The sequence below is a fragment of the Microtus pennsylvanicus genome, chromosome 11, assembly GCF_037038515.1.
Source record: "Microtus pennsylvanicus isolate mMicPen1 chromosome 11, mMicPen1.hap1, whole genome shotgun sequence".
NCBI lineage: Eukaryota > Metazoa > Chordata > Mammalia > Rodentia > Cricetidae > Microtus > Microtus pennsylvanicus.
Genome location: NC_134589.1, coordinates 53,130,883 through 53,147,505, shown reverse-complemented (window position 1 = coordinate 53,147,505; position 16,623 = coordinate 53,130,883).

The following is a 16,623-nucleotide window of genomic DNA, read 5'->3' as shown; positions in this document are numbered from 1 at the left end:
TTCATTTGGAAGCAGCTCAAGTGAGTCTCATATGCACCCCTTAGTTAAGAATTACTGACCTCACCAGGCACATGCCTTTAACCCTCGGGCTTAGAAATCAGAGACAGGCAAATTTCTGCGAGTTCAAGGCCAGCCTGGCGCGCGCGCACACACACACACACACACACACACACACACACACACACACACAGAGTGAGAGAGAGGAGAGAGAGAGACTCTGTCTCAAACAAAACATCAAAGACCAAAACCAAAACAAAACAAAAAGAATTACTAACTTTGATTGTGGGGTTTTTCTCAAAGGACTACAGTTGTGTAGAATAATAACAACATAAAGGAGGAAACAAAGAAAGGGAAGCTGCAAGAGGAAGATGAGGGGGGAGGGGAGAGGGAGGAGAAGTGGGGTCAGAGAAGAAGGATGGGAGGGGTGGGGATGGGAACAACAATACTTACTGAGTCCCAAGCACTAATTCAGACCGGGACAAGTTGAACCGAGATGGCATTAGTGAGAGAAGAGATTCAAGTCCTGCGTTTGTAAGTTTAGAAGAGGGAACCAAAAACGCTCACTTCATAAGTGAGCGTTATAGAACGTAACAGGCTTCAGGTAAAAAGCCCAGCCAGTGTTCTAGCCCCTGTCCAAACAAAGAAAACAAAATGGAGACCTCCAGATGCCCAGAGACCTATGGGTACCCTCTGTGTGTGTGTTCTGAACTCCTGCCTTGAGGAAGGGTCCCAGCCCGCACTAAGGATTGCTGGTATTCGTGGTGATTCCTCTTGTGAACAGTAGGAAGACTGGGATGAAACATAACACCGAGTAGGCTAAGAGCTTTGATACATTTGGGATAAATCCATTATGTGAGTTATTTTTAAAAGTCATACTCCAGTATAATTTAAACAAAACAGCTTATTTCTATCATTTCAAATAAACAGGTAACGAGTATCTAAAGACTATCAATATGAAGCTAAGAGTGAGGGTGCAGGCTTACATCCCCAACATTAGGGAAACTGGGGTCAACCTGGTCTACAAAATGAGTTTAAGGCTACTCTAGACTGCATCCTGCACCAATAAAAAAACAATTCTAACAACAAGAGCAGAAAGAAAACATAATCGCAGTTTGAAAACATATCCAGTATGGCTGAGTATGACAGATTTCTCATTATTCACAGATGAAAGTCAATAGACATGTTTTACGTTGGAAAACCCATAAACAGAAAAATGAGAGCTGGCAGGATGTCACTTGCCAGGCCTGACACCTGAGTTCAATCCTTGAACAAACCAGACTTCTGCGAGTTGTTCTGTGACCTCCACGCAAGTGCCCGGCCATGGCAGGTGTACACACACACTCACAGGATACTTGCTTCTTTAAAGAAGGAGAAGAATTGCAGGGTGCCTGCCAGCAAACTGGATGACCTGAGTTCTCTGGAACCCCACATGACGAAAGGAAAAATCAGCTCCCTGAAGCTGCCCTTTGAGCTCCACACATGTGCTATGGCGCATGCTTATACACACACACATACAAGCACATGAAATCAATTAAAATGTAATTAAAAAGGTTAAAAGAATAAATGCATTAAATTATGAACTACAAGCCGGGCGCTGGTGGCACACACCTTTAATCCCAGCACTTGGGAGGCAGAGGCAGGCGGATCTCTATGAGTTCGAGACCAGCCTGGTCTACAAGAGCTAGTTCCAGGACAGGCTCCAAAACCACAAAGAAACCCTGTCTCGAAAAAAAAAAAAAAAGAAAGAAAGAAAGAAATTATGAACTACATAATACAGACTGGGAAAAAAACATAAACAAATATAAACCAAAGGAAACTATTGGCCAGATAGTTGACAAATAAGAGTTTTGAGCACTTTATTTTATGTATCTGGGTATTTTGTCCGCATGTATGTCTGTGCACCACATGTGTGTCTGGTGCCAAACAAGGTCAAGAGATTCCTTGGAACTGGAATTACTGACAGTTGTGAGCTGCCACGTGGGTGCTGGGAACTGAACCCAGGTCCTCTGGAAGAGCAGCCAGCACTCTTGACCCTGATCCATCTCTTTAGCCTACGACAATGGCTCTTTACCCACGTAATTAAAAATGTCCTCCAATCAATAAGATTAGCACAAGCGACAAGTTGGGGGTGCAGAGCAAACATGTAAACAAGCAAAAGAGGTACCAGAAAGGGATTCCCCAAAGGCAATCAACAAAGCATGTTTGCGGTGGAATGAAGGTGTCCAGCAAACTGATCATCAGAAAGTATAATCCTCAGTGAAGGGTTGGGAGATGGGCCTCTGGGGAATGTGCTTGGACCATGCAATCCTTCTGGGATGTGCGAGCACAGTGCCATCTTGGAAACAGAAACTGCTGGTGCCTTGATCTTCTCCTCTTCCTTTACGGCTATGAGAAACACATGACATTCCTTCGCAAATCACCGGCTCTCCAGATTCCGTTACAATAGACCGAGACAACCGGAAACGCTGGCCAAGCGCAGCAACTGCGGCAATGAAGTGCGAGGTCAAACAGCAATGGCACAGTTTTTTTTTCCATTTGCCAGTTGGGCAGAAATTGTTAGCAGTATATGAAGTCAAGAGCAATAAGATTCTCTCACGTGCCATTTGATGGGATTGCAGATCAGTTCCGTATCTGTTGACATGTTAAATGCCTACACCCTTTGAAATTGACACTTTTGCTTCTACCGCCTAATTAGAAGAAACAGCAACATGTTTGACCAAAAAGCCAATCACAAAGAGAGTCTCTCATGCATCCATTTTTACCCCAACTGAAGGCCCACGATGTGCCAGACACAATGAATGTACTCCAGGAACAGCACAGAAGAAAAGACCGCGCTGGTTCGTTGACTCTTTTGAGACAGGGTCCCCCAGGGTTTGGAATTACAGGCATGTGCCACCACATATGACTCAGAAAATATCTTCTTTTGAAGAAGTTGGAGTGCCAGCCAAAGGAAACCAAAGCAGAACCAACGAATAACCTCACTAACAAAGGACCAAATAGAACACAGCCAAGCATCAGTAAGTTCTGTGAGAAAATCCTCAGTACAACTCATTAATGAAGACAAACTCAGATACCCTTTAAGAGAGAAATAACTATGAATAAAAATATTTATTCTAAGGCTGGGCATGGAGGCACATGCCTGTAGATGTAGAAGAATAAGACAGGAGGATTGTGAATTCAAGACCAGCCGAGGCCACAGTGAGACCCTGTGAGATGACTCAGGGGATGAAGGAGAGTGCTATCAATCCTGAGGACCTGAGTTCGATCCCTGGGACCCACATGGTGAAAGGAGAGAACCAACTTTCACATAGCATGGTACGTGTGTATACATGCATACAAAAATGAATTTAAGTAGATATACACACATATCTATGGATTCATAGCTTTTTATTATGTGAGATATTATGCATCTTCATATCTTTTTTTAAAAATGAGATAGTTCCATATGGACTAGCATGGTGAATTCTCCAGGACATAAACTGAAATCTAAATAGAAATTGTACAAATTGTAAAAAGTTGTAACATATTAGGTTTTTTAAAGTATCGAATGATATATGTGCACATGTATATAAGAAAATGAGAGTTCCAGAAGCAACCCAGCAGATGGGTAACTGCGATCATTTCTAGGCAGGAGATTAGAACATGAAGGGAACAGCCAAGAGAATTTTTGCTTTTTCTGTATAATTTGAATTTTTTATGAGACTGTTTCTGTAAATGCCTCACATATTAAAAAGGAACAAAATAGCTGTTCCAGAGCACAGAAAATGATGGAACGCTTCCCAATTCAATTTACAAAACCAGCATAACCCTGACATTGAAACCCTTCAATGTTAGTGCAAATAAAGACAGCTTGAGATTGATTTCAGTTATGAATATGGATGGAAAATTCCTGTGTCGAACACTAGCAAATGGAATCCAGCAGTATATAAAAGCCATGACTAAGCAGGCTTCGTTCCAGAATCACAAGGATGAATGAATATCAGGAAATCTAGTAACACAATTTATCAAGACAATCTGTACAGTGCTTGGACACGGGCAACAGGGCTCCCTCGCCCTCACCCCAGCCCTGCCTTCTTGCCACCCACAAATAATAAATCCTGGATCCCCTGGGCTAAGGGACTGGTCTATCTGGAATTTTTCTTCCCTTTAGACTATACTTTCCCAAAACAGGTAGGTGTTGGTGTGGGCCAGCTTGAAGCCCTGAATCTGGGCCTGGGTGGTAGCTGAGTTGGTCAGCAAGCCAGCTCTCTCACACTGACCAAGCAACGGGAAGTTTTGCTGTCTTAAACAAACAAACAAAAAAAAAAAGGAGGAGGAGGAGGAAGCGGGGAAGTAAGAAGGAAGGAGTGAACGAACGAATGAACAAACAAATGAACCATGGGGCTAGACAGCTCAGCAGTTTAGGGCACTTGTTGCTCGCACTGAAGACCAAGGTTCAATTTCCAGAGCCCACATAGTAGCTCACAACCATCAGTAACTCCATTCCCAGGGTAACCCATGCCCTCCTCCGACCTGCCTGGGCCCCAGGCAAGTACATGGCACACAGAGCAAAACACTCATACAAATAAAATAAAAAATAAAAATAGTAGAATCACTTTATTGTTGTGAGCAAATAAAAACATCACACAGCTAGGCAAAAGCAGCCACTCAAGTACCAAATGCTGTGCTTTTCACTGAGCCTCTATAAGACTATACCGGCCATCCTGATGAAGCCATAGTCATCCTGATGATGAAACCATGGCCATCCTATGGAACCATGGCCATCTTGATGGAACCATGGCTATCTTGACGAAGCCATGGCCATCCTGATGGAACCATAGCCATCCTGATGAAACCATGGCCATCCTGATGAAGCCGTGGCCATCCTGATGAAACCATGGCCATCCTGATGAAGCCGTGGCCATCCTGATGAAACCATGGCCATCCTGATGAAGCCATGGCCATCCTGACGAAGCCATGGCCATCCTGATGGAACCATGGCCATCCTGACGAAGCCATGGCCATCCTGATGGAACCATGGCCATCCTGACGAAGCCATGGCCATCCTGATGATGAAACCATGGCTCTTTGCTTAGGATATTGACACTTTCACTGTCAATTACATCTTTATGCACTTAGTCACCACAAAAGAGAAAAGCAATCAGCTTTCTGCCTCCTCTCATGGCCCTTGTCCTCTTGCCTGCTTTCCATCCTTCAGTATCGCCTGAGGTTACTCTTTCTCGGACAGACGCCTTTCTAAATGCCGAATACCATCCCACACCTACAGCTGTTTGCCATACACATGTATGTATCGACTAGATGTTTTATCTATGTATATACTGTCAAGTGTTTGCCATAATCGTGCTAATGGACATACCCTCACCTCAGACTGTTACCAGGCTTTTCTTGTGCGGGTGATGAGAACATTTAAGATCTCTTCTCTTGGGCTGGAGAATCAGATAAAGAGACCCAACTGCCCAAAGCTGTCCTCCGACCTCCATGAGTGCTCCACGGCTCTGCATCCCTGCCCGACACGAGGGGAGCCTCAGGTTCAGGGAGTGACCCTTTCTTAAGGCAATAAGGTGGAGGTTGGTAGAGGAAGACACTTAGCCTTGGCATGCGCATACATGGGCAAACATTCTGCACACTCACAGGCATGCACAATACACACTACCCCTTTCTCTGAAATCTTATTTTTACTTCCAGTGGACCTACAGTACTTCCATGTTTTTCTGGGGTCCAGTGCCAGGTTTCAATGTTTCCGTAGAGTAACTGCTTCCGAGGAATCGGTGGGGGCGTCGCATTTCTGCGCACTGAGAGCATCCAAAAGCGTCTCTATAAGGCTACTTTGAAGTATCCAATAAATTACTGTCCGCCATTGTTGTCCCACTGTAGTGTCATCCCTGGAGGACAGCAGTCCCCACAATGACCCTTTCTCCTCTGGGACGAAAGGATCTTTTGTAGGGAGGCAATTGGAGACTGCAAACAGCTGGCTCTTTATTGGAATTTTAATTTACTCATTTTTAAATTTATAGCCTCAGAGTTTCCTGTTTTATTACCATGTAACTTCTTATACTTTGGAGGGGGCTTGTGTAAATGTGTTAAGTATTGAAACTGATTTTTAAAAAATTGTATATGTGTGTGTGTGTGTTTGGTGTTTGGGTATGAATGGGGGGACACTTGTGCCACACACACACTTGTGTGTGAAGGTCTGAAGTCAACTTGAAGGAGTCAGCTCTCTCTTCCACCATGTGGCCCCTAGGGATCAAACTCAGGTTGGCAGACTTGGTAGCAAGCACCTTCGCTCACTAAGCTATCTCACTGGTCCTAAGATAAAATTTAAAGGGCAAGCACCTGACATGTAAATCCTCCACTGAGCACAGACCTTCAGTGAACTCATCTCCCTCCTCCTTTGTTAAAGCTCAGATACACAGCACTGAGGTCCCTGGGGTATGTGTTTGGAGGTGGGGCTGGAGGTACGAAGGTGCAGTGTTATCAGTCCTAGTGGGAGTTGGGGGGCATTTCCCCAAAAGGAAACTAGTGACAAGAAGAATGGAAGAGAAGATTTCCCCCATGGAAATATCTTTAGCAGGGCAGTGGTGGCGCGGGCCTTTAACGCCATCACTGGGGAGGAAGAAGTAGAAGAATCTCTGTGAGGTGGAGGCCAACCGGGTCTACAGTGCTAGTTTCAGCACAGCCAGAGAAACCATCTTGAAAAGCCACAAAAAGAGACTGGCTTTGGCACATGGATTTCTTGGAATGGATATAGATACCATCAAGTAAAGGCACAAACCCTCCAACCCCGCTGGCAATCAGCGGGAAGGGAGATCCCGCCTCCTTGCATTCACAAGTCAGACCTCCTTGTGGGGGATTGAGATCAAGAAGAGACGGGCAAGTGTGGCCCCTGCTGAGGGGGCTATTAGGGGGCAGAGGACCAGTCCTGACAACTCCTCTCAAAATAATAATAATAATGCTTCAGAAAGAAGAGCTGAGCTGGCTCTTCCCAGGGGTAGCCACCTGCCTGGGTTGGGGTACTAGAAGTAGTACGGGTAGGAAGACATAGCTAGCCACTGCAGAACCCTCTGGAAGCTCCATTTTTAAAATTCAGGAAGTATCTGCCACATTACACAAATTATGTCTAATTCCCCTCGTTCTCTTTTGCTCCCCCCGGGTTTTCTCTCTCTACTCCTCAGCTCCAAATCTACAGAGTCTGCTTATCATTCTTGTATGTGCAGGCTATTTTAGGAAACATTTGTGCGCTGGCAGCTGTCCCTGATCTGACCAGAGCACACCTCCACAGACAGACACATTCTGCAGATTTCTAACAAAGCAAATATGTTGGTTTTGGCACAGATTTGCTCCAACATATCAGACTATATTGCCTGGTTGACTAGGAGAAAATATGCAGGGAAAACACATTTTATGACTTTAATTGTTATTATAGGTGCTTTCAGAAAATAAATCTGGGACCTGTAATATATTTAAGTGAAAGAACTCACATCTGGTTCCGATTAGCTCTGGAGTCTGTTGGCTGACTTAGCACGGGAACCTTTTCTGGAAGTCAACTCTGTGTCTGGGGACTTTGTTTTCACCCCAAGAGGCACAGTGGAGACCTTGTTCCTACACAAAGGCATTAACTGTTAGTGTGACCTCCTCGTGAACATGGCAGTGCTAACCAGACCCCTCAAGGCAGAGTCCTTTCTTGGAGGAACACACAGGAAAGGCAGAAGGACAAGGCCTGGATAGAGAGAGTTTCAGGACAGCGTGACAGACTAGGCACTGGGTCCCTTTAACCGCCATTCACAGAAGCCAGCATTGCTATCCTTATTCAGGGCAGGAAGACAGAAATGATGCACACGGTGGTACATCTTGCTTTCAGCATGGCCAGTTGGTGTACTTTCTTCTCATGAGACAGGGAGAGCAGTAATAAGTGCCTTTCACTTCCTTCGTGGGAAAGATGCAGGATGAATGACAAGAAGCGGAGTGTGGTCCAGGTGCTGGGAAAGCTGAGGCAGGGGGCTGCTTAAAGTAAGAGTTTGAGTGTAACCTGGGCAATATAATAAGACTTCATCTCAAAAAATAAAAATTAAAGATATTCATAAGAATAGGTTATAATGAAGCCAATAGCTGCACTGGGGCCCAAGGACCCCGAGCATTCTAGAAAGTAGTGTCTAGCGTTCTAGAAAGTAGTGTCTAAAATGTAAACCCTGTGGCCTCATACTGTCTGTGGGCTGCGACTGTCTAGCTACCAGGACCATCACACTTCCCTTTTCTTTCTTTTCTGAAGACTGATTTTATTTTTAAGTGTGTGGCTGTTTTGCCTACATGCATGTGTTGGTATGTATGTACACCACATGTGTGTCTGGTGTTCATGGAGTCCAGAAGAGGGTATCAAATCCCCTGGAACCGGAGTTGGAGTTACAGATGATTGTGAGCCACCGTGTGGGTGCTGGGAACTGAAGCCAGAACCTCTAAAAAGGCAGCCAGCACTCTGAACCATCTCCTCACCATCCCATCCCCTAACTACGGCATTCGGCACAACCTTAAAAACATCACCATGTGGATGATTCTGTGTCCCCTCAATCTGGGGGTAAGAGGGTGGTAGAAAGGAGATAGGAGTGAGACCATGGAGAAACGGGATAGTTAAGGGAGGAGAGGGATGAAGTGGGAGAGCAATGAAAGAGAGATCTTGATAGAGCCAGCTAGAAAGAAACCTGGTGCTAGGGAAATTCCCCCAAATCCACTACAATGACCCCAAATAAGAGTCCTATCAAAAGTGGGCTGGGTGCCTGAACTGAACTTCCCCTCTAATCAGATTGGTGAATACCACAACTAACATCGTAGAGCCTTCATCCAGCAACTAATAGAACAAGATGCAGAGATCCACAACCAACCACCACGCCAAGCTCCAGAAATCCAATTGAAGAGAGGGAGGAGGTAATACATGAGCAAGGGAGGGAAGATCATGAGGGAGTGTTGGGAGCTATGAACCCCCAGATCCTGAAACAACTTGTTTTCCCCTGATCTGAGTTCCTACAGCTGCTCTGAGCACGAGACCTTCAAGAGTTCCTGATGGCAGGAGAGTGGTTTCTGGTAGGTTTGGCTGGGGCGCGGCTATCTTTATATAAGCTGCCCCTGAACACAATAAAGGGGGCAATCTTGGGGCATTCTGGCATCAAGGATGACCTGTGTCTCTCTGTGCATCTCTGTGTGTTTCAGTCCCCAGCCCCTTGCCCGGTTCACGAACTGTCTGGTGGTGCCTAGAGCACAGACAGGTGTGGTACGCCGCAAGGGAGAAATCTACAGAGACAGCTGAACCAAGCTCACGGGAACTCACGAACCCTAGACTGACAGCTGTGCAAACTGCATGGGATCGGACTAGGTCCTCAATATGTGGAGACAGTGGTGGAACTTGCGCTATCTGTGAGACCCCTGGCAGTAGGACCAGGATCTATCCCTGGTGCGTGAGCTAGCTTATTGGAGCCCCTTCCCTATGGTGGCAGGCCATGCTCAGCCTTAATGTGGGGGGTGGGGTCCTACCACAACTTAATGTGTCAGACTTTGTTGACTTCACATGGGAGCCCTTATCCATTGAGAGAAGTGGATGGGGGTGGGCTGGAGGGGAGGCAGAAGTGGGCAGGAGGAGGAGGAGCGGAGAACCGTGGATGAAAAGTAAAATAAAATTAAAAAATAAATTAAAATAAAAAGATAAAGTGGTGCCTGTGGTAGATTGGCCTATGCCCACCCTGGTGCAAGCATTTCCCATTGGCAACTGAGTCTCATGGACCTGCTCATGGCAGTGCTTCCAGGTCGCTCTGCATGCCTGACTGATTTGGCTCAGCATGCTCCCCAGTCAGGTTCTGCTCTACCCCCACACTGGCTCTAACTAATCAGATTTGTTAGGTATAGTTACTTTCAGCTCCGCTAGTTCTCATAGTCATTCAGGTGCTGCACCAGGACCTGCTTTAGTGCCACAACCGTGACACCTGCAAGCATCACTCTTCTATCCTAAAATTCTCATACAAACCAGCTACCAGAACAGTGACTCTACCTGCCAAAAAAAATTTAAGGCTAATGAGGTCTGGGGAGGTAGCTCAGCTGATACAGTGCTTGCGGACCTGAGTCCAGCACCCGCATAAGAAAGCCAGACCTGGTGGCTCAACTCTGCCCCTGTGCTGGGGGTGGGGGGAGCAGCAGGAAAGTGCAGAAGCAGGAGAATCTGTGGAGCCAAATGGCTAGCCAGCCAACCAGTGAGCTCCAGATTCAGGGAGATACCTTATCTCCAGCCTAATAAAAACATTTAAAAGTGTTTCTTTGAAAATAAATAAGTAGATATTGATTGATGAAAACAACCAATGTTCATCTCTCGTCTCCACACACTAGCACATACATATGCACACACACACAAACATGTGCACCATATACACACACACACACACACACACAAACATGTGCACTGTACATACACACACCACACACACATCACACACACACACAAACATATGTACACCATACACACACACACACACACACACACACACAAAGAAGAATGCATAAAGAAAAAATTGCTTGATTTGACCTTTGGACATGTAAATGTCTAAAATTTATGGTTGAAATTGCAGCCATGGTAGGAATGAGGACAGATAAGCAGGTAGTACAGAAAAGCATGGGATTGGATCAGGCACACACTCCCAGGATTGTGAAAGTATATGTGCGCTCATCTCAGGAACAGAGCGCTAGAGTCATCAAAGGACAGTATTGGAAGCACCTGAACATTTTGGGAACCATGTTAGACTCTTTCTTTCCTCTTTGTTCACAAAATAACCAGGTCAGCAGGGTCTTGTGGCACAATGATGAAAACTCCTTAATAGCATGGTGTGGGGTATGGTTAGTGGCCTAACTCTAGGTAATTATTGAACATCTTAAATGGAACTCATGTACTAAGAGACCACATTTTCTGTTTTGATGGACTGGAAGTTAAAATTAAACAGTTATTTGTGGTTAGTGTCAACCACATCAAAGAATATAGCTCTACACAAACTAATAGTACTATTAATAGCATAGGAAAGAGGGCCTGGAGAAATGGCTCAGAGGTTAAGAACACTGGCTGTTAAGAGCACTGGCTCTTGCAAAAGATCTGGGTTCAATTCCTAGCACCAGCAAGGTGGCTCACAACCATCTGTAACTCCAGTTCCAAAGGATCTGAGCCCTGTCTGACTCTTAAGTACCAGGCATGTGATATACAGACACACATGCAGACAAATCATTCATACATAAAACAAGATTTAAAAATGATATAGGGGCTGTGGTAGTTTGAATGTAATTGGCCCCCATAATCTCATAGGGAGTGGCATAATCTCATAGGTGTTGGAGTAGGTATGGCCTCCTTGGAGGAAATGGTGTCACTGTGGGGGCAAGCTTTGAAGTTTTCTATGCTCAGGACGTAGGATTCTCAGTTACCTCTCCAGCACCATGTCTCCCTGCACGCTGCCATGCTCCCCACCATGATGATAATGAACTATGCTGTCTGGTTTTGTGTGTCAACTTGATGCAAGCTAGAGTCAAGAGATCAAGGCGCCTCCATTGCAGCAAGGCCTCAGTAAGATACAGCTGTCAAGCATTTTCTCATTTAATGATCCATGGGAGAAGGCTCAGCCCATGGTGGGTGGTGCCGTCCCTGGGCTGCTGGTCCTGGGTTCTATAAGAAGGTGGGCTGAACAAGCCACATGAAGCAAGCTAGTAAGGAGCACCCCTCCATGGCCTATGTGTCAGCTCCTGCCTCCAGGATCCTGTCCTGTTTGAGTTCCTGCCCTGACTTCCTTCAGTGATGAACAGCAATGCTGAAGTGTAAGCCAAATAAACCCTTTCCTCCCTAACTTGCTTTTTAGTCATGGGGTTTTGTCCCAGCAGTAGAAACCCTAACTAAGATGTGGTCTGAACCTCTAAAACTCTAAGCTAGTTCCAAATAAATGTTTTTATTTATGAGTTGCTGTGGTCATGGTGTGTCTTCATAGCAATAAAAACTAAGACAGAGGCTATTTCCTGGGAACCCAGGAATGGGCCTGACCATAGCCCATCATCCTGGCCAGTATTTAATTAAAGCTTTCTTCAAAAAAAATCTTATTGGAAAGAAAAACTACCAAAGCATGGAAGAGGCATGTGCATAAAGTTCTAGCACCTGGGAGGCTAGGACAGGAAGATTGAGAATTCGAGACAAGTTTGAGCTACCTTGTCTCAGAAAAGGAGGCGGCCTACCAGAATAAAACGGAAATGCATATTTATGTAATCTTGAGGCAAGAGTCATTTTGATATAATATTAGAAACAGAAACCATAAAAGAAAAAAGGCTTTAACTACCTAAACATATAAAACCTTAGAGTACATGAAATCCAGTCTATTAAAAGGCACACACAGGTAGAAAAAAATACCTTATAATAGACCAGTAAAGGATTGATATTTTGTGTATAAACATTACTAATTAATTAGAAGTTAATCCATTACCAATTTCTGACTAATTTCTAATTAATTGATTCACATTAATTGTGAATTGATCAATAATAAATGAAATGAGCTTAGAAGAACAAGCGAAAGGCATGAATAAGAAATCATACAAGTGCGAGCGGCCAGGGTCAGAGAGATAGATCAGCGGGTGAAGGTGGCCGCCACAAAGCCTGACAATCCAAGTCCCAGCCCTAGGAGCTGTGTGGTACAGGAATCAACCAGCCTCAAGTTGTCCTCTGACTTCATGGGTCCCCTGTGGCATATGTACATACATAATTTTTTAAGATGCTGCCCTGGGGCAGGATACATTAGCAGTAAGAGCTTACCTAGGGTGTAGGTGGCCCAGGGTTAGGGAAGCAGGTATTTCCTATGTTGTATGTACAATGCAGGTATTTGTCTATGTTGTATGTACAGTGTAAACTGTGTAACTTGAAGCGGTTTTCCTGGAGAGAAATTTAGCAATAAAGATCAAGTTAAACATTTTTAGGTCAAATCTCAGTTGGCTTTCTTTTTAATCTGTCACATTTCCATACAACTCTAGGGAGCCATTGGAAGCTGAGTCCTGGGAGTGCCAGGAGGCCACAAGCCCTGCCATTCCCTAAGTCTCCACTTAGCTTTGTGTCAAACATGTCACTGGCAGAAACGCTTCGCTTCATTCTCAGGACAGCCTCATGCAGCCAACACTGTCTCCAGGCCCCAAGTTCAGAGTGGCCAATGTGCAGCCAGAACTGCAAGAGGCTGAGACTCCAAGGCCACAGACAGCGCTGAGACTTCTTGCAGGGTGCCTGCCTCCAGTAAGATGTCCCTAAACAAAGACACTTCTATCCCCAGCTCTCCTGCTAGGAGCCAGCACTTTACAGGGATGCACACACAGACATACGCGCGCATGCACGCGCACACACACTCCCAGGACCACAACAGACCGTGACCTATAGCTCTCATAGATGCTTGCCCTCTTTTCCTGGGCCCCAAGGTAAAGAAAGTTGGAGCTGGAATTTAAGGAATCTGAAGAGACTCATGGATTCAATGGGGGCTGAGGAGGGTAGAGCCTTCTGAAAAGGAATTTGGGGAATTGAGTGTGCTCAGCCTTTTCCATCTGCTTCTCCACGAGGACCTGCCAAATGACAAGGGAATGCTGCATGTGTGCCCAACCTTGTCTCATCCATCTCACACACTGAGCTGGGGTGCAGGTTCTCCCTGGGGAGGGAGAGCTGGAGACTGCTGAGCCTGACACAGTCCAATGGGCTTAGGGGAAAGGGAGTGGGTGGGGAAAGCCCAACACCATTTGGTCTCCATCAAGACTCAGAAAGCAACTTAGGCCAGCCCTATCACCAGGAGTTGGGCTTATAGCATAGCAGTGGCAGCTGGGATGTTTTCCAGAGTGGCCGGACTTGACTGACTGCACAGGTCAAAGGCTGGAGACCCTGTATCAGCGTGATCTGTCCTGGGTCTGGCAGAGTGGAACGAGGCACAGTTTGCTGGGACAAAGACAGAGTGTGCAGAGGTCATTTTTGTTTTTCGTTACAGGCCTGCCTATTTCTTCAAATAAATGCCTTTTGCTTTTGTTTCTGTGTTTTAAAGACATTTTCAAAGTAGCTATGAAAACACAGTCATGTCTGTTCTGTTGAGCCTTAGCTGTAGTCTGTGGAGCAAAGCGCTAAGCCAGGCGGTATTCTGTTAAGGCCAGGGATACTCACACTTCCTCCAGGCTAGCATTCCCTGGGATGTTTGTTTAGAACATTCCCAAGTTCTTTCTTAGCCCTGCTCAGTCAGAGTCTCCAAAGCTGGAGACGAGCTCTGTCCTTCACACAAAGAGACCTGCCTTACAGGCGTTGCTGGAAGGTTACAGACACTTCTCCAACTCCCAATTTTAGACAAAAGAAGAGAATAGGCGGAGTCTATGATCGCTGAGTCCTTCTGTCCTTTGTGTCCCCAACATGCTGTACAATAGCTCCAGGGCTTATGTGAACTTCTTCATAGGTCTGGGACACACCAGGAACCACAGAGAGGCAGCGGTGAGGTGGGGACTCAGCCTGGAGCTGGGTCTAGGATATGGGAGTCTTAGTTTGGTTCTCTGACAGTTATGTGGCAGGGCAGCATTGTGAAGCTTTCCTACTGTTGGATTGACCTACACACACACACACACAACGCACACAGACAGACACACACACACAGACACACACACACACAGACAGACACACACACGCACATGCCCTTTCACCCTGGCACGTCACAATGCACATTTAATAACAGACTCAGAGAACCCCTAAATCAAAGCTGCTTAATTCAATTTAACCAAGCATTTCCTTTGCTGACTGTAGAACCATGTTCACTTTTCAAGGGACACTAATTGACAGCCCACATCCCTGGGTCGTTCTTGGGGGCATTGATACAGAGCTTCCTGCTGCTCAAAGCATCTCTCTTCAAAATGATACTGGCACCACTGATGACTCAAAGTGGGTCATGATTTCTTCTGCCTTCCTTCGTTTGTGCTTTTCTTTTTCTTCTTTTTGTTTCCTTCCTTTTCTCAGATTAGTTTGTTTGTTACCATTAGGATATATTCTACTAAGACCATAGCGCATGTTTCTAGGCTAATGTCACTTGAAACAGAGAACAATGGTAACTGCTTATAACAGTTCAACAGTATGATGTCACTAAGAGGATAGACACAGAGGCCTGGTGTGCTGCCTGGCATGCCAGCACATGGGTGACTGAGGCAAGGGGTCATGGATTTGAGGCAAGAGGATCATGAATTCAAGACAAGGCTGGACTACAAAGGAGAAACGGTCTCAAAAAAGATTCAAACAAAGAAAAGGAATTCACTTGGAGCTGGTGAGACGGCTCAGGAGATAAAGGCACTTGCCAACTAATAGGTTTTCTGTACCCCAAGATAGCTTTCTCCACCCATGTAGTAAGCCAGATCAAGCCAAATTTAAGTAGATAACAGTTTTATTTGAACAATGCAACTCCCAAGTGTGTTCTCCAGTCCCAGAGACGGAGGCTGGAGAAGCCACCCATCTGAACAAAAGCAGGGAGATTATATAGGCTGTAGGTGATGTGTCTGCCACAAACTGGATTTGTGCCCAAGTATGGCCAAAGGCTGGACGCTTTAGGCAGGGACTTGGGCTGCTGGCAACTTCAGGGGAGGAAACTACCTTAGCCTCCAAGAATGTGGAACTGGGCTTTTTGGTGCCTTCCCTTTATTTGGAGATTCTCCGAGTGGTTGGGGTTTGGAGAGAAAGGAATGGGGTTTCTCAGACATGAAAGAGTGAGCTGGAGGCTCCAACTGAACACCACCAAGTCTGAGTTAGATCCCTGGGCCTCACACATTGAAAGAAGAGAACTGATTTTTCCAAGCTGTTCTCTGACTTCCACATGTGTGCATCCGTCCTCTCCTCTACCCACAAAGGTATGGGTGCACAAAAAATAATGGGATTTTTAGTTTGTTTGCCTTACTATAGCCTTGACTGTCCTGGAATCTACTATGTATACCAGGCCGGTATCAAACTCATAAAGATCTATGTGCCTCTGCCTCCCAAGTGCTAAGATTAAAGGCATGTGCTACTATACTTGGCACAATAAATAATACAATTTTAAAATAAATGTATCTGTCTGTGTCTGGGTATGTGCCCATGAGTACAGGTGCCTGCAGAGGCCAGAGGTGTCAGATCCTCTGGAGTTTGAGTTATAGGTGATTGTGAGCTGCCAGGTATGTGTGTTAAGGATTGAACTCAAGTCCTAGAAGAACAGTCTGAGCTTTTGAAGATGGCTATGCCATCTCTCCAGAACCCAATAAATGTAATTTTTAAATTTAAAAAAAAAGTCCCTTGAAATTTTTTCTCATGTGGTTGGATATAAACTTGCATAAAAAGTTAAGTTCTCTCTCTCTCTCTCTCTCTCTCTCTCTCTCTCTCTCTCTCTCTTTTCATTTGCTTTAGATTTTTAAGATTGACCTGTCTTAGCTCTCATAGTACCAGAAGGTTTTATGTAGATTGCTGGGGGGAAATCCTCTTAGCAGCAGTCTGCCCAACTGCGTACTACAATAATGACTGATGTGGCCAATATATGCTCATGCATGCATCCGTGGCATGGATTATGGGGTAACCAATGGCTTTCGGATTCTATGTAGGCCCAATCCACAGGC